This window comes from Equus asinus, chromosome 23, assembly GCF_041296235.1.
Source record: "Equus asinus isolate D_3611 breed Donkey chromosome 23, EquAss-T2T_v2, whole genome shotgun sequence".
Taxonomy (NCBI): Eukaryota; Metazoa; Chordata; class Mammalia; order Perissodactyla; family Equidae; genus Equus; species Equus asinus.
Genome location: NC_091812.1, coordinates 11557098 through 11577382, shown reverse-complemented (window position 1 = coordinate 11577382; position 20285 = coordinate 11557098). Strand labels below are relative to the sequence as shown.

Below are 20285 nucleotides of genomic sequence, written 5' to 3'. Positions count from 1 at the left end.
AACACACAAAAGACAATTTTATTTCTACAACTAATGATGAACCTGCAGATGATAAACTTGAAAATGCTGTATTATTTAAAACCACTCCGAAGAACATGAAATATTCAGGCATATATTCAAGAACATGTGTACAGGATCTGATGCTGAAAATTATAAAATACCGATTACAGTAATTAAAGAAGATGCAAATAAATTGAGAGACTTACTATTGTCAAAGACAAATGCAGCAGAAATTAGTTAAAGTGGTGAAAGCAGATTTTATTCAGTAACGGCTCACAGAAGCTGAGCTGCACTCAGATTTGTACGGAGGTGAATTTAGAATTTTAAAGAGGGAATGAAGGAGGAGGGTTCAGGGGCTCAGTAGAGTCAAAGAAGTGAAAAAGGACAAAGGTTGGTCAGTGTAACTGTGATTAGACCCACTGTGTTCGTTACTTTGCAGTTATCAAAGTTAGGATTCTATCCTCACTCAGAAGTTGAGAGAAAGAGTCTCTATCTGTCTTAATGATCGTATTTCAAAGGAGTGGCTCTTGGGTCCTTTAGAGAATTGTAAGAGATACATATCGACAGTTGTAAGCCCTCTTTAGTAAATACCCTAAGAAGGGGGATCAGAGGCCTATAATTGGGTGTTGACTAAAATAAATAGCAAATTTTTCTGTCAGCTTTAAGCTCTCAGGAAGGCATTTTAATGGTGGGCTGGAGTTATTCCGGTTACACAGCCTTATGCTGCTAGAAGCCACGCCAGAGTTTGGTTGAGTCTCCTCCTGGTGTGGGGGTTTGGAAGGAGTTGTTATGTGCTGAGAATTCTGCAGTCCTCACCATGTTACTGGATAGAATAATGAGTACAGGTCTCAATTATCCCCAAATTGATCTAAAGGTCTAATCTTATTCTAATACAAATTCCACCACAGTTTGTAGACAGAGACACCTTTTTCTAAAATTTATATAGAAAGGCACATAGCTGAGAGTAGCTAAAACAATCATGACAGGAATAATAATGAGGCAGTAAACACTTTAACAATATTTAGTATTGCCTTGTAGATAGTGTAATCACTGCATCATCATTTTCATTGTAGGACAGCTACAAAAATCAATGGAATAGAGTAGAGAATCCAGAAATGGGCCACAGAGTTATACCCTAGTGATCTCTGACACCAAGAGTGAACCTTAATGTAAATTATGGACTTTGAGTGATAATGGTGTGCCTATGTATGTTCATCAATTGTGAAAAGTATACTACTCTGATGAGGGGTATTGACAACAGAAAGGTTATGCATATGTGGGGGCAGGGACTATATGAGAACACTGTATATTTCATTAAATTTTGCTGTAAACGTAAAACTGCTCTAAAAAATAACATCCATTTATTTTTTAACAGGCAATACAAGAATACCTTGTGGTGATAAAATTAGTCATGATTTTAGCTGTGATGGATACACAAACTTGCACATCTGATAAAATTGTACAGAACTAAATACACAGGAGCAAATTAGTACAAGTAAAACTGGAGAAATCTGAATAAGATAGTGGATTGTATCAATGCCAACAAGCTGGCTGTGGTATCGTCCTATAGTTTTGCAGAATGTTATCATTGTAAGGAACTGGGTAAACTTTTGGAGTTATTCCTTACAACAGTGTGGAATCTACAATGATCTCACTATAAATATCAATTAAAAATAGTTGGCAAATGGAAAGTCAGTCTATGTTCTAAGTTAGGAAGTTTCATTAAATGGTCAGTCCCATTACTTTATAAATTGAATATAATGCCAATAAAAATTTTAACGAGCTTTTCTGTTGAGTTAGATAAATGATCCTACATGGAAAAAATAAACACATAAGCTAAGCTAGGAAAATATGGACCAGGAAGAACTCTGAGGGAGGAACTGTTCTATCACAAGTTAAAAATATTGCAGAGACTGTAATGAGACAGGAGAGTATTGTTGCATGTACAAGAAGAGGAGAGAAGGGAAAGGGAGGGGAGAGGGTGGCAGAGGTCAGGGAAGTTGGGGAGGGGTGGCCTGATTGGAAGTTGTTGACATGGGGAAGCTGGAGGTCACTAAGTAGAAGGCAGGCATCCTATGCGATGGTTTAGGGAGCATACGTGGCTTTCTCTGGCAGTCCTGTGTTGAAAGCAGAACGAGAGTTTTGGAAACTGGCAGTTACTGACCAAGTGCTGACTGTTCTGTGCTGAATGCTGCAGCGGCTGTGACTTGGCTTCTTGGGATGTTTGCTCCCCACTTTGGGGGTCAGAGTTATACTGTCATATATGATCTGGCCTTTGTCCATTTGTATATTCAGTCTCAAAATAACAGTCGGTGCACAAATTCATCAGTTAGCTTGTCATTAAAAAATCGTCTCTTGGACAGTTAAACCTTCGAAAGTTAAAAAGATGAAAATGTTAAAAAGATGAAAGACGCCAAATAAGTTTTATAGATGAATAGGAAGAAATTGAATAAGAATCTCAAAATTATCCTTCAACAGATTAGGGTGTCATGAAACAGGTTTCTCAAACTTAAAGTCCTATATTAACATTATTTTCTAAAAAAGAAAGTTGGCAAAATGAATTAAAGGACTTAAAACGTCCTTAGCGTTGACTTCATGTTACACTTCTAGTAACTTACAATCAGGAAGTAATTCTAAATAGCAAACGTTTTATCTCCTAAATTGATTTTTTTGTGTAAATTATTGATTAAAAAAAGAAAAAAAAGAAATCAAATCTCCAGCAGTGAAGTATATTTACTTGAGAATATATCATGCAAACTATGTTTCAGTAGAGTGTCATTTTTATTATCAGCATAGGAGAAAAGATGAGTTATGGAAGGGATTCTGCTCATGCTCAGTTATTTCCTTTACTTAACATTAAATCTTGAATAAAGTATAATGTCAAGCTGACTCATTTACTCCTTCATTTTAAAAGCTGAAGACTATTTCCTTGGTTTTTAAATAATGAGGTGTAAAGAAGGGGGTGAGGTGTTGAAAATAACTTCCACTGAGATTGACAGTAGCAACTGCTCTTGATTTTTTTGAGAGTTGTGGGGTCACCTATCAAAGCAGGAATGCTATTTATGTTCAGAAATTAACAATCTGAATTTTATTAGAAATTTTGACTTTTATACACCCTCAAAAAGTAAACTTAGGAATTTATTTTAATTTTTATCTCTGTTGAGGTATGAGTAATAGACAAAAAATGCACACGTTTTCTATATGTGTATTGATTAGTTTGGACATATGCATACACCCATCATATCGTCACCACAACCAAGTGCTGAACACTCCATGACCTCCAAAACTTTCCTTGTGATTTTTGTGTGTTTTTTTAAGCTTAGGAATTTCATGGATTTTAACCTTATGCTCAGATAAAAGAGGGAGAAGATGAGGTGTACATTGTTTCATTGTGGTACCTTAAGACATAGACTTTCAACATACACATGACTTCTGAAAAGCAATATTTATTACTCTCAATGAAATATTTTCTTCTATTTCCTTCAAATATATGGCCTTCTAATTCTACCCCCCACCCACTTCCTTTTTGAGTAGGGGCTCAGGAGAAATTTCCAATGGTGCCAACAAACAGGGTCCAAGGGGTGGCTGCCCCTCAGCCCAGCAGGCTTTTCCCCTGTGAGAAGCGCCCACTTTGCACGTGTGTGAGCCAGTGTGGAACAGGACAGAGTATGTCTGCAGACTGGTTCAGCCTGCTAAGCCCCTTTGCTGCTTCTAACCTATGGCCACAAAAAAGGCTAAATGGAGGGAAATTAAACTTTGATGTGTTGATAATTGAAAAGGAAAGTGCCTTGCTCTCTAAGGGATAAAGTCATTTGGAGGAAAATCAAATAACTATCATAGTTATTTTTTCCTGTCTTATTTTTCCAATGAAGCCACTAGATCTTTCAATCTTTCTGACTTCCTAACAGAATCCAGTAGTACTTTCCTTTTCTAAGGCCAATGAACTGTTATGTAAGGGGCTTCTATTGCTTTTTCCAAACCCTCCTGGGATTCTGTTTATCTACAGTTCGTTTTTCACCCCCTGCTTTTCAGATTGCTTTGTTCACTGTCCTTGTAAAATAAATGTGGCTCATTAAAATAACCAGCATTAATATGTATCTCTTTCACTGCATTTTATCTAATAAATATGCTGAAGATTTTCTGTGTTCCGCATGTGAATCCTTTGTTGAATATTGGAACTGGGACAATCTCTTTGCATCCTGTGACTTGCAAATTCCCTCTTGTAATGTGTCCGATGATGAACCGAAAGCCTAAATTTTAATGAATCCTAGTTTACTGATATTTCTTTTATGGAGTGTGTGTGTGTGTGTGTGTGTCTTCTTTGAGAAGTTTTTTCTACCCTGTGGTCCCGAGGATGTTTTCTTATTTGTCTTCTAGAAGTTTCATTATTTTACCTTTCCCCTTTAGGTCAAAGTGTCCAGGAATTGAGTTTTGTGTATTGTGAGGATAGGGGTCAAGGTTTCTTTTACATCCATATGCTCATCTCTACGAGTAATAACAGGTAGCATTGGGACAGGTGGACACAAGCCTGGGAGTTAGGGGTCCTGTATTCTCAGCCTTAACCTCCCTTTAAAGCACCCTCTGAACTTGGGCAGGTGACTTTCTCAGTTCTCCCTCCTCTCAGACTCCTTCCTTCCTCTCTTCCTTCTATCCTTCATTCCTCCCTCCTTCCCTCCATTCTTTCCTTCCTTCCTTCCTTCCATCTATCCACCCGAGCATCTGTCCAGGTATCAATCTGTCCAACTGTCCTCCTGCCTGTTCGCCTGTTTGTCCTTCTTCTCTCCTTCCATCCTCTTTCCTCCCATCTCTCCAACTTCTCTTCCTTGTCTTTGTTCTTCCTGCTTTCCCTGTGACCCTCCATTTGTCCGCTCTTCCTCTGTCCATCCAGGTATCCCCTCTATCTGTGCCTCTACCTATCTCTTTGTTGCGTCTCTCTCTTCTTCAAGCACACTGTCTCTCTTGGGTTCATCTCACTCACAGGCTCGAACATCCCTCTACTCACACAACCCCTCCTTCTGTCACTCACATTTATGGCTCACCTGTGAATGGTTGTCCTGGGACAGCCACTGTTGGAGTGCAGATGAGCCTGTGGGGCTTCACCCACTTTGTGGGGTCTCTGTCTCTCCCAGACGACAGCCCTTTCCACAGCTCCTGAGCCAGGCAGCATGTTCCTGCCTACTTCCTCATTGCTTGAGCAACCAGAGGACACCACAGGCCTAGGGGGCCCCTCTTCCTTCCCCAGAGGAGCTCTCCAGCCCCACACCTCAACTGACCAATTCTTACTGGGCAGGTGGGAAGCCAAGGTGTGCAATTCTGCTTTGAGGGCAAGCATGCTGATCACAAGGATTATACCAATATTTCAATCTGATGCAGCCCTCAGAGAGCCCCTGGTCTTGTGAAAGTCACAGAAAATTCTAATACAAGGTGGGATGTTTTGAGGAGAAGCACCTGGCATCCTTTGGGTGGGAAGGGCTCTCTGGAGGAAGTTTTGCCCAATTGGGGTCTTTAAGAAGGAGTAGGAGTTATATAGGGAAATAAGGTGTGGAGCATGTTCCTGGGAGAGGAAATTGCATGAGCAATGGCCCTGTCGGCAAAAACAGCATAGTGGATGGGAGAATTGACAGGAATTTGGTTTGCCTGAAGCACAAAGCCAAACTCAGAGTGAATGCATCAATGAGGCTGAAGAGTCAGCAGGAGCCAGATGTGCAAGGGCTTTGAGTGCCAGGTCAAGAAGTTTGAACTTAACTCTGAAGGCCTTAGGGAGCCATGGGTGATGCTAGAGCAGTAGTATTCTAGTGAGATCTTCATTTCAGAAAAATGCTTCTAATGTTCAAGGCAGAGAACATCCTTTAGACAATGCATCCAGTGAGCATGTTAGGGTGTTGGTTCCGGTGAGAAAAGATAAGACCTACCTGGGACGTGAATGAACAGAAGGAATGCATTGAGGAGCAATCTGTAAGTGCAATTGGTGTTACTGGCAGGTGAGGGAGGAGGAGCTGAGAGATATGCTGGCTTCAACTTGGATGAGCACAGCATTGGGTGGTGGTTCCACTGGGAGCAAAGGCAGCAGATGATACTGAGTTCAGGACTCTGATCTGGTCCCAGGCCAGCTCTCAGGGATGGCTGTCTCTCTCCCTCTCTTCTTGCAGCCAAGGGGCACGACCTGAAGGTCCTCACACTCAGTTCCACCATCTCCAACATCCAGTATTTGACAGACATGAGCAAGGGCTCAGCCACATTGAACTCCACCGAGAGAGTCCTGCAGCACCTGATGAGACCCTGGTGCCAGCAGCTCCTGGTAGGATGAGTCCCAGCCAGCCGCACCCCACCTGCTGTCTCTCCTGCTCGTCCTCCTCCTGCCTCCTCCCCTGCTTGGATCCTTGTTCAAGAAGAGCAGCCTGGGCCCCTTGTCTTGGGCTGTAGACTGATCTCCCTCAGGGAAGTCCCTTTTTCTGAGCATTTGAGAGTCATGAACACTTTTGGTGACCACCCCAGTTTTCACTCTTCCCACTGACTGCCAATTTGCTCCTCCCTCCCTCTGGCCCCCATTATCAGAGGATTCAGGACATCTCTCTAGAGTCCTCACATTCCTCTCTCCCCAGGCCTGCAGACGATGGGGCAGCCACCAGCGTGGAAGCTGTCTGCACCTACCACCCTGACCCCATGGCTCGTGATGGAGAGTATGACAGAGACACCAGGTGACAGCAGCATTCCTGGGAGCTTAACCAGCTGACTCACCGTGTCACCCCGAGGGGCCTCTACTCCCTGCTCAGGGACAGCCATTTTGTCAGTGGTGAGTGTTCATGCTGAGCTGGATTGACAGTGATCGTTACTTATGCCTGTTCTGCTTTATTTCCTCTCTAACAAGTCAGCCCAGGTTCTGATTTGGGGGACACAGAAACTGAATATGTAGAAAATTTCAATTTGCAAATGAAGACTGTGCTGTAAATGGATTTTTAGATCCCAATAAAAAAATGTGAACTATCTCACTATTAATTTTTATATAGATTGCCTGGACAAATGGTAATATCTTGGTTATAATGGGTTTAAATATACCATTAAAATTAGTTTCACTTGTTTATTTTTACTTTTTTAAATGTGAGTATTTTAAAAAAGTTTAAATTTCATAAGATAGAGTGTGAAATTCTACTGTTGGACAGCACTGTTCAAGCCATGAAAATAAAGCCCAGAGAAAGTAGTTAGGGACAACTTTTCCAAGGAAAGGAGTCAATCTGACCCACGTGGCAAGATGCAGAAAACAGTCTCATACACACATACATACACACACACACACTTAGAAAGTAAGACCAACATCATCATAGAGTTGAACCACTACTTCTCAAGTAGCAAGAGGTTGCAGTCCTACATTGTTCTAAGTGGACGAACCTCAGGAAAGGAGTCAGGAGTCAAGAAAATTTACCAATCAGGAAGATCTAAAACCAGAGAGTAAAGGTCAGAATCTTTTGTGAAGTTCCCAGCGGTGGATTCTGTTAGAGACTCAATACGTTAGTGAGAACTTTGCAAGAAGGGTTGTTACAGAACTCACCTATCCTTTCCTATGTGAAAACACAAAAGTTTTGTAAAGAATACTAGCTCCTGCCAATCAACGAAAAGATGGTAGAACACAAATATCCCCCTTGTAAATCACTCCTGGATTAGTGAGCCAGTCAGGGAACAGATGACAGTAGATTGAGCTGGACCTCATTAGGCTGATTCTGACTTCATGACCATCCTGTGGATTGTCTCATGCCAGGACCTCTAAAACATGCTGCCCCCACCACTCTTTTGCCACCAAGGTCCACCAACCAGACCTTGCTGACAAATGCCCTGGCTGGGCCCCTTCTGACCACACCTGGAGGACTCTCTCCAAATCCTACTCTGTCACAGCGCTCTTCCACCAGCCGCTGGCCAGGGTGGCATTTCCTCCAAGGCTGACACTCTGTGTGCCCAGCTCTGGGAATGGCATGTCTCCCTCAAGTGAAGAAAAGGATCTGAGTTCAGAGCCTGTGGGCTGCAGCCATTAGGACAAGGCCTGGGGTTTGCTGCCAGAGAGAAGAGAACCTGTGGTGGGTGTGGGTCCCAGGGTTCAAGAAGCCCCCGTGATTCCTGGATAGAATCCCAGAAGATGATGCAGGACAGAGGAGGGATGCTTGGGTGTGATTGTGCTTGGGAATGTCCATAGGGAGGCGGATGTGCCATTGGTAATGCCATCAACAGTGTTGTTCATTCATCGATTCATCCTGTCTCAGGGAGTGCTGTCTACATCCTTCCAGCCCCTAGTCTCCTGTCTGGAGCAAACAGATAGCGTCAGAGGAACATTTACATTTCATTTATAATGTATGCGTGCAGGGCATGCAATGTGCTGGATGTTGCAAGTGTTTTGAAACATTGACTCCTTTAGCACTCTCCATATCCTCACAAATTAGGTACGCTTATCCTTCTTGCCAACAACAGATGAAGAAACTGAGGCACCAATGAGGTAAGTACTTTGCCCTTTACCAATATCTAGGAAGTGATTGAGGTGGAATTTGAACATAAGATGTTGGCTCCATATTCTCTTCTCTTAATCATGTTCTTTGCTCTCTAAGACTTCACACCATGAAGACGATGGCTCAGCGTATCCATTTTCTTGTTACACCCAGTAGCCCCACTCTTTGATCTCTGTCTGAAAAAGATGCTATCTGCATCAAAACTCTTGCACATACACAACCAAAATGACTTCTCCCCATATCCCATGTCCTGGAAAATACATAGAGAACATTTCAAAACATTTCTTGCCCAGGCTGGGAGTGCTTCTGGGAAATCCCACTGTTCCTGTAAGAAGCCAAGGGCAGGCTGGGAGCTGTGTCTCAGGGGAAAGGTGAGCTCAGGAGTTACTATGTGGTTACAAAATGGATGGGGGGCCTCAGCAGGAATTGACTTCAGGATCTGGTGGTGTTTCAAGCTGGGTGCTAATTTTCAGGCTTTGGTTGTAGGGGCTGGTGCCGTATTCCAGGGAGATGGGAGTCTCCCTGTGTTCTTGGGGAAACCAGACCCTTGAAAGCAAGGGAATGAGAGTTTACTTTCACAATAGACTTGGGAGGGGAAACATTCAGCCCAGAAGAGACAGCCATGATCCTGATGAAACCGGAAGAATCTACCTCCTCATCCACCAATCAGAAAGCCCTCCTTCATGGACTCACTTTATCCAGATGAGACCAAGAAGGAGGACATCATGAGATGCCCTTGCAGGTGGGAGACCTGTGACAGTGGAGCCTGTGCCTGGGAGGCTCTGAAAGGCATCATAGGGGTGACATTTGCTGTGAGCAGGGTGCCAGATGAGAGGCACGCCTGCCTGTGTCTGGGAACAGTTTGAGCGTCAGGGAGAAGGCACCACTGGCGCAGAGGCTCACAGGAAGAAGTGGGTCTGACCAGACAATGTCAGAAAGATGGCAGTGTAGCTGGAAGGAGCCTGAGAAGAGAGAGGAGGGTAGATGGGGACAGGCAGGGCCAGAGGGCAGGAACTGACAGACTGTGCTTTTCCCGTCGCTCTCTGATGACACTGCTCTAAGACATTGCACCTAGAAAATACAAATCCTTAACATCTCACAAATTCTGTGTGCCAGGAATGGGGCACAGCTTAGCTGGGTGCCTCTGCCTCAATGTCTCCGTGAAGCAGGGGCTGCGGCTCTATTGCAGCTCAACTCGTGGAAGGTCTGCTCCCAAGTTCACTCACATGCATGTTGACGGGGTTTGTTTGGACTGAAAGTCTGAGTTCCTGCCTGTCTGTTGGCCGATCATTCCCTCCATTCTCTCCTATGGAGCATCTTCATAGGACAACTGAAAACATGCACACTTGCTCCCCCAGTTCCAGAGATATAAGAACTGGAGAGAGAGATGGAAACAGAAGGAGAGAAAGAGGGAGGGGACTAAAGCCAATGAGTAAGAAGGAAGGGCCAGGCTTTTTGTTCTTAACCCTGGGTTGCAGGCCATCCCATGACCTTGGCTGCATTCTATTCAGAAGGCAGTTCCTGACCACTTGTGGTTCCACAAGGACGTGCACAGCAGAAGGCAGTGAGCACCAGGAGCCATGGTGGAGGCTGCCCACCACATAGGCCGACACGAGGCACTTGGGTCTGATTCTAAGTCAAAGAGGAGACCATGCAAGGTTTCATGCCAGTGAATGGAAATATCTGAATTTCCCCTAATTTCCACCTCTTAAAGGTGCAGAGCTGGAAATGAGGTGACATTTGCTGTGAGCAGAGTGAAAGATGAGAGGCATGCCTGCCTGTGTCTGGGAACAGTTTGAGTGTCAGGGAGAAGGCACCACTGGTGCAGAGACTCACAGGAAGAAGTGAGTGTGACCAGAGAAGGGCAGAAAGGTGGGGGTGTGGTGAGAAGGAGCCTGAGAAGGGAGCAGAGGGCAGATGGGGCCACGGCAGGGACGGGTCCTGGGATCTGGTAGGCTGTGCTTTTTGCCATCGCTCTCTGACGACATTGCTCCAAGAGCTTGTGCCCAAAAAGTACAAATCCTTAACATCTCACAAATTCTGTGTGCCAGGAAGGGGGCACAGCTTGGCTGGGTGCTTCTGCCTCAACGTCTCTCTGAAGCAGGGGCTGAAAATCTGAGATCCTGCCTGTTTGTTGGCCAATCATTCCCTCTATGCAGACCTGGAAAAGAGGCCCAGAGGGGCAGTGACTTTCTCAAGGTCACACAGCTGGAACCCAGGCCTGTTTTGAGGGGTACTCCACACTACATCCCATCCCTTCTTGTCATTCTTTCATCTCTAAGAGTGTGCATCAGACACAAGCAAACCAGACCACAGGTGTTGTCGCTATTGTCTCTTCTACACCTGAGGACGTCCTGAGGGAGCTATTTCCAGCATCGTCCCCATCGTGCAGGTTGGGTGATTGAGGAGGCCCTGGGAGGCACAATGGCGTTTCTAGGACACAGAGCTTGTAGGAAAAAAGAGGTTGGAACTCAGCTGCATGTCCTCAAGCTGGAACCCTGGTTCCATCTCAAGGTCCTGTGTGGGGCACTGTGATGGGTATTTGTGTGCAGTCATGGAGATGACATGGGCAAGGAGGGTGAGTAGCCAAGATCCCAGAGGGGTTTTGGGTGGGTGTGATTGAAGAAGGGGCCAAGGTATGGGAACTCAGAGGAAGTGACCTCACTTCCTTGGAGATAGACCCCAACAGAACTTAGCACACTGGTCTCCAGGCGCCCACATTCTAGACATAGCATCCTATCGAGCTCACTTGAGTGGAGACGTTCAAGAGAACAGCATGTTTTCCTGTTGTCTCCCGAGTTGTGGAGGCTCTGTCTTCAGGAAAGCCAAGACAAAGAGCCTTTTCAGTCACTATAGACACTGGCTTGGCCCTCACCTGCACCGCGTCTGGTCATTTGTCAGGATGAGCTCTCAGGTAACACAGGGCTGGCCATCGGGGTTAGGTCAAAACTGGATGCCACCCCCACACCCCTTTGAGCCTACTTGTGTGTCAGAGGGGAGTGAGTGAGGGACGGCGGGGCTGAGTGGGGAGCACCCTGGGTAGGAGCTGTTTGCTCAGTGTTGGAAGCCTGGCAGTGTGTCATGTTCCCAGCCTAGGTGGTGGCTAGCAGGATGGGAGAGTGGGTGCTGGGAACCAAGCTCCTCTACCCATAGGTTAGTCCCGAGCCATCCGGGTGTCATCTCATTCCCTCCCTGGCTGGAGGTCTATGCAAATGCTGCTCGGTACCTGATCTGTGCTGGGGTTTCCTCCTGTGGCCAAGTCGAGGCAGGCCCCTCAGACCTCCCGGCCTGCCTCTTGGGCACTGTTTTTGCAGAGCTGCACACAGGAGGTGGTCGAAGAGCTGGCAGATGGCTTCGGGTACTCCATCTCCCTGGACAGGGACCAGCTGCACCGCACCATCATCAATAACCAGGGCTGCTCTGAGGTGAGAGTGGGCACGGAGGGGTCTTCCCACCCAGGCCCCTGAGATGACCAGGGTAGGCCCAGAATCCAACCTCAAACTGCCTTTCTCCTGGGACCCTAACAGGGCTGTCCCCCATGAGTGTCCCACAGTCCCATTCCCAAAGGAATCTGGACTTCCGCTTCTCCCCACCAGCTGCATAGGAGGATAGGAGGGCACTCTTTGCATTTTCCTAGGAAGATTAGAGAAAACGTTGATGTCGTTGTCACTTCCCAATAGGCCCTGAGTATCTTTGAATTTTGCCTTTTTTGGAAAATGGAACCTCGATGATGAGGGTCTCCAAACTTCCTTTAATGTAAGAGAGATAACCATCAGCGTGTTTTGGAAGTCAAAGGGATTCTCAGAACGTGTCACTGCCCTGTACACTGTTTCCAGACCTGGGATGGGTGAGGTGGCCACATAACATTTCCCTCCGGGTCAGGGTCCGATGAAGCCTCAGGAAGTTAGAGGGGATGTCCCTCAGCCCCCAGTTTGGGCGGTTCTCAGTTCTGACCCACTGGACCTAGAGAGGGCCCCAGGCCTACTCAGACACCTGGGGTGGATCTGGTTGGAGTTCATTTAACAATGTCTATGAAGGACATACTGTGTGCAGGGCATCTGGATACACTAAGTGTCACTCAATAAATGAAGCAGACAGCCTCCCTGGGCCTCCCCTCTAATCTGAGTCAGTCACACTTGACATCATTCCTAGGTCCCATCTACCCTCCATCCTGGGCGATGCCCTCATCCCCTTTGGGACACATGGAGGCAGCTTGGCCCATTGTGTGCGGGATGCTGGAGGACAGCACCACCTCCCAAAGTGAGCGGTCTTTGAGTGCAGACGGAGGGCCTCCTGTCTCTAGCAAATAGGGTGAGGGGAGAGGATGGAGGTTGTGGCCGGGTCAGGCCTGGGAGACCCCTGCATCTCACCCATCTTGTGATTCCCATGGGAAGGCTGAGTTCTGGTGGCTTCCACTCCAGCAGGACTGGACTCAAAGAGAGCTATCTATGGGTCCCAGGCCCCCTGAGAACCGGTTGGGAGGCTGGGCTGAGTTGCTTCCTAGAGACCCAATCCCAGCAGAGTCCCAGCTCCTTGTGCCTCCCTTTCTCCACATCCACCACTTGTGAGCGCCACCAGCAGGTCCATAGTAGGAGGTGCGTGAGCAAGCTGCTCACAGATCTGCTGGAGTCTTCATTCCAGTGACTCACATACATGGAGGGCTTGGGTGGGCTGTGTCCAGACCCTTGGGGAGGAGAGTGTCGGTGGGAACAAGAGACTCTCACAGACTCTGTGTTCAGCCTGCTAGGTGAGCAGGCCTGCCACTGCCAGGTCAGCCAGCCGGGGCTCAGGGCTGGGATGGGCCCCTCCTCTGGAGGGGGAGGGGATGGCACAGGGGCCCAGATGCTAACAAGAGTGCCTTGGGCGGGCAGTGTTTAAGGAAAGGCCGGGCCACTGACTCTCTGGCCCATCTGCCTCCCCGCAGTGCTATTTCCTGCTGGGAACCTGGCTGGGCCAAGGGCAGGATTGCAGGGAGCCTCTGCGGTTTCCATGCTGGACCCTGCAGCTGGCCACTCTGCACGTCAGCTTTGATGGCTCACATGTGGAGGGCCATGCCTACCTTCTGCCAGGCCACCTGGAGCACCTCAAGGCCATTGAGGCTAAACAGAAAGGTGAGGGGACTGGAGTCTGGGAAGACTGTCTGTGTTGAGGTTCATGGGCTAGAGTTCCCTTAAAGGCAGTGGAGTCCTTCCTGTCTTTGGAAAGGCACAGAAACTGTCAGGTGTGTGGGTGAAACTTTCTCCTTATCCTGCTGCAGAGCCAGCTCCAAAGCTCCTGCCACATCCAGAGCCAGAGCCAGAGCCAGAACCAGCCCCTGGGCTAGAGCCATCTTCAGCTCCAGCCCCACCACCCATGGCAGAGCTGGAGCCAGCATCACCTGCATCGGACCCTACAGGGCTGGAGGAAGGGGCACCATTAACTTCAGCCCCAGTGCCAGCTCCTGAACTAGAGTCCACTGGACCCTGGGCTGTGACCACCGAAAACCAGCTGAGGGAGGAGAAGTCAAATATCTTGGACTTCCCTCCCCGGCTGGTGGCAGAGCAGCTGACAAGCATGGAGGCGGTGAGCAGCGGGGCTTGCAGGGAAGGGGGGCCCTGCCTTCCTGTGCCATGAGCTGCCCCACACCTGCCATTCCCTGATCCAAAATATGATGATCTGGGTCCACATTCCTGCCCCTGCCCCTTACCAACACTGTGACTTGGGCACTTTCTTAACCCCAAGCGCTCGCTGTCCACACGTGCACAGCAGAGCCAGACACTAAGGGCACCTGCTGCACGGGGTGGCTGTGCCGATGAATGAGGTGGAACAGAGAGGAAGTTGGGCAGGGTCTGGCCCTTTGGTGCAGGAGGGAGCTCACGGAAGTGCTGCCAGGTCCTTGGGCCTATCACGCGTGTGCCCAGGGGGCCTTCAAATCCTCAGCACACATCAAGCATGTGATGTGTACTGACTCCATCGGAGACAATCACATAAAGCCGATGCTTCTCCCTGCCTCGGGGGAATGTGCATGGGAATGGGGAGTGGGACCCGAGGGGGACTGCGATGGGTGGAAGATGTCCCTTGGGGTGGGCCGGTGAGGGCTGTGTTCCAGAGCTTGGAGGAAGTGAGATGGGGCTGGGAGCAAATGCCCTCCCTTCTGCACAGCACTGTGTCCCGGGTCATCTTGTGCTGACACCTTCAGTGGACATAGACAAAACCCAGGGAATCCCACACACCTCAGAGATCACATCCTCTGCTTCCTGAGCTCCCGCTCTGTCCTCAACCCACCTGGGACTGTGGGGGACCATGGATGCCGGGCTGGGGTGAGGCAGTGTTGGCAACACTCTGAATCTTCCTCAGGAGCTGTTCAAGAATTTGGTGCCTGCCCACTGCCTGGGCTCCATCTGGTCCCAGCGAGACAGCAGGGACCACAAGTACCTGGCACCCACCATCCGTGACACTGTGGCACACAGGAACACATTGGCCAACAGTGTCATCGATACGTGCCTCAGGGCCCTGGGCATGACAACGCAGGACAGGGCCAGGGTGGTGGAGCTGTGGATTCATGTGGCCGAGGTAAGTCATGGGAGGCCCATGGAGGCCCTGTCTGGAATCATGGGAATTGCCTCTTGTTTCTCAGCTGTCGATATTGAAGTCTGTGGTCTGAATCCCTGCACTGGTCCTAGACACTCCTGCCAGGGCCACACTGACCTTGACTTGAAGTCCTGGTGGTGGCAAGCTCACTTCTTTCCTGTGCTCCTTCCTTGTGTTCAGCTAAAAATCCTTGTGCCTGGCAGTGTTACTCCTCAGGTCCCAGGTGTGCCCTCCCTGGGTTTCCTGGGCATCTGTCTCATCCAGGACAGGAGAAGTCCATGAGGGGACAGAATCCAGAGCTGGAGAGCTCCAGCCCCCACTCACAGCTCAATCTCTTCCCTTCCCCAGGGGTGCCTAGGCCTCAGAAATTTCTCATCGTTCCACATGATCCTTTCTGCTCTGCAGAGCCCTGCCATTAAGCGTCTCAAAGACACCTGGGGACAAGTATCCAGGTGGGTAGGCTGCTCTCTATCCAAGCACCACGAGGGGGAGGTGGACCTGGCAGCCGGCAATGGGTCGCCATGGCCCCCGCAGTCAGCTGAGACCACCTGGGAGACAGTGAATGCCTGGGACACAGACTGATCCAGTTCCTGGGTCTCTGAGCCTCTCAGGGCCCTTAGGCCAGCGGTTCTGCCCAGGAACTCATTTCCTTCAATATCAGATCCTGACTTGAGCCCAGTTGGAGATTCTCAAGTGTTTCCTTTGCAGCAACAGAAATCTCCATCCAACTGAAACCAAGAGTGTTCAAAACAGATCTGTGTGGTAGATATGGGAATGGAGGCCCCAGGTGACAACAGGAGAGGCCCCTCCCCAGTCCCATGGGGACCTCGGGGCTCAGAGCAACCCAGTGAAATCCCTCATCCAGGCCCCAGGCTGTTTGGATCTTTTGGGATCTAAAACAAATGGGATTTGCCCTTCAACCATCCCATAGTCTTTCTTTCTTTCTTTCCCCACTCCCCCAGGGAGAGATCCTACACCTTTAAGAAGTGGTGCAGGGGAGAGCAGCACGTGAGCATGAGACTGCTCCTGAAGGTAACCTGGGGCTGGAGATCTGGGAGGAGGGGTGTGTGAGGGAGCCGGGAACATCCTGAGGGCATCCTAGGAACTGAGGCTATGGTAAGGCCATCCTGGGGTTCAGAGACCCCTGTGGATGGGGCAGGAAGGAGATGCCACACGGCCACCCTCTGCCCTCTCCCTCCACATCTCAGTTTGGCTATTGTTGGGACACACTCTGGGAGTGCAGAGGTCAGGACCGTGGTCAGTGGTGGGGCAGGGCGAGGGGTGAAGGCAGTGGGGACAGGGACTCTGGCTGGGACGGAGAGTGGCCTCTCCTCAGTGGGTCCTTGAGCAAGTCTCTGCCCCTCTGTGGCCTCGGTCTCCTCCTCTGGGAAATGGAGGGAGATGACGTGGTGCAGGCCTCACGGTGGGGTGATACCGTCCAAGGGATGACAGGAATGGGAGGAGATTTGTGCTGGCTCCTCCTCGAGAGCTGAGGGGAGAGCAGTGATGACAGTCAGATGACAGGAAGTCCTAGGAGAGCGCTGGAGGCAGGTGGAGTTCTCCTCACTCTTTCCTGATGAGGAAAGAGGCTCAGGGAGGCCTGGGCAGGCCCAAGGTCGCACAAGAGTGAGTCCTGGAGCCAGGACTGGTCTAGAATCAGAGCACTCTGGAGGTGGAAACAGCATAGGCAGCAGGGGACTGGAACCTGATGGCCAGGGTCTGAGGTCAGGGGCCTTGGGGGACATGTGGAAGGGAGAAGGACCTCTCTGACCCTGTCCTCAGCACTGACAGGAGGCGAGCTCCGTGTTGGCCACTGCACAGAGGGCCCGCCATGGAGCCCAGTAGAGGCGGTGGCAGCAGGTGAGGGTGCCTGTGGTGGAGGTGCCCAGGAGTCAGAGGAGAGGTGGCTCCCCCTCCCAGCTGGAGGCCTCCCTCAGGAGAGGGGCCTTCCTCCTCCAGGGCGTCTCCTATAGCCACAGATCCTGAAGTGCCTGCATTGGCAGTGAGCAGGGTGAGGCCTGGAAGGGCTGGCAGCAGGACAGATTTGGGGTGGGGAGGGGCAGGGGCCACACCCCCTGGCGTTGACCAACAGCCAGCCCTGGGACATGACTGGTGGGGTTTGGTGCTCCTGGAGGGGAGGGCAGGAGGGGATTGTGGATGTTGGGGTGTCCCGAGGATCCTAGGCTGCTGTGTATGGGAGTGTGGGGTGGGCAGGAGGCAGGTGAGGGGTTTCAGAGGAGGGTTCATGGGGGTACCTGAGATTGGGAGCTCATCACCATGCCCATCCCGATGGCGGCACAGGGTGTTGTCCCCTCCCTGGTGACATTCTTCAGTTCCCTTGAGCTGCTGGACACTACGATGGAGGATTATGTGGTGGTGAGTGAGCCTGGAGGTGGGTCCAGGGGTTCAGGCTCCTGAGGGTGGGGAGAAGAGAGTCCTGCCCTGAGCACTGAGCTGTCTGCATTTGGCAAAGGTCCTCTCAGCAGTGCCTCCAGCCTCCTGTGGCAGCCGAGGCATCAGGCCCAACACAGTGATGAGTGATGCAGGCTCCGCGTAAGTCACCGTCCATGTTCCCTGGGCTGTTGAGGCCCTGAGCTGCAGGAGGTTGTGTCTGAGCTGGACTCAGTCCCTCCCTCTAGCCCTGCTGATGTGGAGAGAGAAGTTGGGCCCCTCTGAGTCAGGAAGCACATCACTTTCTGAGCTTTTCCTTCCTGCCTGAGGTCTCCGTCTCCCTGTCTGTCATCAGAGAGGGTTGGGTCATGAGGTCGCTGGCGTTAGCTCCTCTGTGCCCCCCATCACAAAGCCCTGTTTCGTGCACACTTCCTGACTCCCTGGGATGTACCTGTCACCCCACTGCAGAGGTCCCCACCTCTCCAACAGTGCCCCCCACAGTTCACCTGTTCCTCACACAGTCCCTGCCCCATAGAGGTGGACACACTCTCCTACCTGCAGAGGATCAAAGCACCCAGTCTATGCAGGCTGACAAATAGCCTGAGGGCTTGCTCTTGTGTAGGGCAGTTCCCTAGGGCAGGCTGCCTGCCCTGGCTGATCTGGATTATTTCTGTGCTCTAGTTGGTTTGGCCGACCCCCGGGCTGTCGGGCAGGGGAAGAACTTCAATGCTGTCTGCCAGCACCTGTCAGCATGCCTGTACTAGGTCACAAGAATGGCCACCACCAATGTCTGTCTCTGGAGACGTCTCACCTCTCACAGAGACACACCCAGAGCCTACCAGGTGAGTCTCTTTTCACCAAAGGACTGTGCAGCTTTCTTTTTGGTGATTTTAGGTTTCTCTCTGATATGGCTGAATTTGTGCCTGGGCCCTTTAAGACCCTGTGTTTTCCTGCTTTCATCTGATAGCTTTTCTGGGGGTATTGCCCCATTGCAGTTAATAGACAGCCAAGCCAAATAGTAGGGCACTCATCTCAGTTGTGCTGAGTCTGAAGCATGCTTATGGCAGTAACGGGCCCCTGCTCAGGTCCCCACTTCTCCAGGGAGGGCTGTGTACCTTAGGGTGGCTCCTGCCCTACTGGCTGTGAAGGTCTGTGGTTTGTGAAGGTGGCTTTTTCTCTCCAGAAGGAATTTCTGCCTCTTCTGCCTCAGTCAGGACTGTCCCTTATTGTGGGGGTTCTTTTCATCCAGTTTCCAGTTTTCTCTCCAGGGTAATTTTTCCAAGAACAGTTGTAACCCAGTTCTGTTTGTGGGAGGAGGTGAGTTCAGAGTCTGCCTATGCTGCCATCTTGATGAGATCCCTACTGCCTCATCTTGATTTACAAGCAAAACCTGGAAAACCTCCCCAAACAAGTGTTTTTTGGTTTCTGTAGGAATAATACAGAAAATATTGGGGCCAGCCCCGTGGGGCTGGCAGTGAAGCTCACATGCTCTGCTTCTGCTGTCCAGGGTTTGCCAGTTTCAATCCCGGGTGCAGACCTACGCACTGCTTGTCAAGCCATGCTGTGGCAGGCGTCCCACACATAAAGTAGAGGAAGTTGGGCACAGATGTTAGCTCAGGGCCACTCTTCCTCAGCAAAAAGAGGAAGTTTGGTGGCAGAGGTTAGCTCAGGGCTAATCTTCCTCAAAAAAAAATATGAAGAAGAAAATATTAATGTTACCTTTGGTGCTGAAACTCAATTTTGTGGAGTAACATTCAACCTCAATGTGAATTTCGCCATGTTTCTTTGGCTTTTATGGCACTGAGAGCTGAAGCATCAGATCGGAAGGTAGGACTTAGAGGCCGTGGACTACGTTTCCCAAAGGGCAGGAGGCAGGGAGACTGGCCTCTTACTTTTCATGTAAAGAGACTCCATTTCCCATCAGGCAGCGGGTGGGAAGATCATGGCTCCTGATTTTCCTTGGCTGGCAGTTGACCAGTACAGTCTCCACCTCCTGCTGGTTGATCCTGTTTGCCACGCCTCCCAGCTCGCCCTGCCTGCCCATGTGCAGTGCAGTGGCACGTGACTGCCCCAGCTCCTCTGGCGCCCCAACTCCCTGCTGCCAACGCCTCCACTCTCGCCAGCCTCCCCACTCGCCCCGCCCTTCCAACCGCCCCTCCCCTCCAGCTCGCCCCACCCCCCCGCTCGCCCCGCCCTTCCAATCGCCCCTCCCATCCAGCTCGCCCCGCCCTCCCCTGGCTCCTCCTCCTCACTCACTCGCCCACTCGCTTGCCCCCCAACTCCTGCTCTTCCTGAGCCAATGGGGAGGCCGCAGACTTCCGGGTCAGGCGGGGCAATGCCGCCTCCCCGTGGAGTAGGCGAATGTGGCGGGAAGTCCTGCCTGTTGCACAGCGATGCGCCTGAGGCAAGCGGTAGAGAGGGCGCGGCCATCCCCTCCAAAGCGGTCCCCCTGAGCCCAGTGCCCCGCGGTGCTGTCCCGGCCAGGCCTCGTCCCTCCTGGGCGGGAGCGGCCGGTCCAACGCGCGCCGCGTCGGGCGCTCCGCGGGCGGAGGGCGGTTTGTGCCGCCCTGGCCCGCGAGGCCCTGGCGTCCGGGCGTCGCTTCCGCGGGGAGCCCGGGCGGGAGCGCTTTGACGGGGCTCCGCGGAGACGAGGAGCCCCTCGGAGGACGGCGGGCAGGGCCGCAGCGGGGCGGGAGGGCCGCTCCGAGGGGAGACGCGCCCTGAGCCCGGGCACGGGTCCCGGACAGCCTTCCGGGCGGCGGCGCGGCCCTGGCCTGCCGTGTCCGCTGAGGCCTGCGGGGCGCTGTCCTCGAGGGCCGGGGCGCGGGGCTCGCG

General features: G+C 50.7%; 1 pseudogene; it reads left to right on the top strand.

Annotated features, from left to right (window-relative positions):
* The window catches only part of LOC123275645 (olfactory receptor 2T8-like), a 57797-nt pseudogene extending 42156 nt beyond the window's left edge, over window positions 1-15641 (top strand).
* The last annotated feature ends 4644 nt before the right edge of the window (window positions 15642-20285 follow it).